The sequence below is a fragment of the Thamnophis elegans genome, chromosome 8, assembly GCF_009769535.1.
Source record: "Thamnophis elegans isolate rThaEle1 chromosome 8, rThaEle1.pri, whole genome shotgun sequence".
Taxonomy (NCBI): domain Eukaryota; kingdom Metazoa; phylum Chordata; class Lepidosauria; order Squamata; family Colubridae; genus Thamnophis; species Thamnophis elegans.
In genome coordinates this window covers 68,617,306-68,619,735 of record NC_045548.1, presented here as the reverse complement: position 1 = coordinate 68,619,735, position 2,430 = coordinate 68,617,306, and positions in this window count along the sequence as shown.

Sequence of the window (2,430 nt, the reverse complement as noted above, 5' to 3'; positions counted from 1 at the left end):
TCCTCCTCCACTATACTACTACTACTACTACTACTACTACTACTACTACTACTACTACTACTACTTCTCCTTGTCCTCCCTCTCACAAGAAATTTGCCTCTGAGGAATAAGATCTCAAGTACACACACACAAACAACAAACTCATAAAGCAGGACCAAATAGGGGCTGTGGGTTGGACCTCTCTTTACCCATCCACACCAACATGTGACCACTCCTGGAAACTGTGGACAACCTTGAGATCTGCTAAGAGTCAAATATCTGAGTTGATTGGGGTAATTCAGGACAAGGCATAACAAATAGTTGCAAGCTAGATTATAGATTTATTTATTTATCGACTGGATTATTGTAATGCGCTCTACATGGGGCTGCCCTTGAACAGTGTTTGAAGACTCCAATTAGTCAGAATGCAGCCGTTGCGAGCGATGTGGGTGCACCAAGGTACACCATGTTAACCTATCCTCCGCGAGCTGCATGGCTACCTATTAGTCTCCGGAATCCCTTCAAGGTGCTGGTTGCTACCTATAAAGCCCTACTGGCATCGGACCTGGGTACCTGAGAGACCGCCTCCTGCCGATTACCTCTCTCAGACCAATTAGATCGCACAGGTTGGGTCTCCTCCAGAATTCCATCTGCCAGCCAATGTCGGCTGGCGACTCCCCGAGGGAGGGCCTTCTCTGTTGCAGCTCCGGCCTCTGGAACGAGCTCCCTGTTGAGATCCGGATCCTTACTCCCTCCTGGCCTTCCGCAAAGCCACCAAGTCCTGGCTGTTCCAGCAGGCTGGTAGGAGCTGAGAAGCATCTATCTCCACGGAAATTGTGAATGTTGGTTTTGTTTTTAATTGTTTGTCTTTGTCTCGTTCCCCCCTTTCCTTGTCTTTTGTGAGCCGCCCGGAGTCCTCCGGGAGTGGGCGGCATACAAGACAAATAAATAAATATTTGTTTGTTTAGCTTATGGCATAGCATACATAGCAATACATATTAACATTTCAACTAGATTAGTAGAACCTAATAAGAGATAAATGTTAAAAGGATCTATGTTCAAAGGTCTAGCCCGGGGGTTGCCAACCTTAAACACTCAAAGAGCCATTTGGACCCATCTCTCACAAAAAAAAAGAAAACACCGGGAGCCACAAAACCCTTTTGACATCTAAAAGGAAGATAGCATTACATCTATTATTTTTATGCTATGTAAAAAAGAAAACTATAGTGTGTTGCATTTATGAAATCAATGAACTGCTACAGAGAAAACAATTTTTTTATTTCTGCATGCAACAAAAAACATTTTGAACTCCGTGGAAAAAAGATGGAAACCTCAATAAATCGCCTGCTGGCAGGAATCGCACATTGGCAGTTGTGACACATACTTTGAGCGACAGGGAGCCGCAACAGAGGGATAAAAAAGCCACACACTGCTCCAGAGCCATGCTTTGCAGATCCCTGGTTAAGGCCATCTAATCATTGAAGCACAGCAATTTGTGTGTGTGTGTGTGTGTGTGTGTGTGTGTGTATCTATATCTATATCTATATCTATTTAGATTTTACAACCCCCGGTATGCCCAAATATGGGAGGAAGATCACTACTTTCATTCTCTGTCCTTTGGCTCGTCACAAGAGACCATCCAGAAAGAAACCCAATATTTTTTACTGTTGCCTTTTTGTTACATTTGTTATATTTGTGCTGATAAATAAATAAAGGGAGACTAGTATAGATCTATTTCAAGCTATTTAGCTCTCATCAGCTAGCCATACCCTTACTGGGAATCGAGCCTGTGCTGTATTGCCTCTAAGGCAGATGTGTTAACCATTGAGCCACAGAGCTTGACTCCTTATTAGATACCTTTCACCCTGGCTGGCTGATAAGGAGTCGAGCTCTGTGGCTCAATGGTTAACACATCTGCCTTAGAGGCAATACAGCACAGGCTCGATTCCCAGTAAGGGTATGGCTAGCTGATGAGAGCTAAATAGCTTGAAATAGATCTATACTAGTCTCCCTTTATTTATTTATCAGCACAAATATAACATCTATATCTATATCTATATATCTCTTTCTATCTATCTATCTATCTATCTATCTATCTATCTATCTATCTATCTATCATCTATATACACATACATACACATACATACATACACATACACACACACACACCCATACATACAGATAGATAGATAGATAGATATAGATATAGATTAGATATAGATATAGATATAGATATAGATATAGATATAGATATAGATATAGATATAGATATAGATATAGATATAGATATAGATATAGATATAGATATAGATGATATAGATGATATAGATATAGATATAGATATAGATATAGATATAGATAGATATAGATATAGATATAGATATAGATATAGATATAGATATAGATATAGATATAGATATAGATATAGATATAGATTAGATATAGATATAG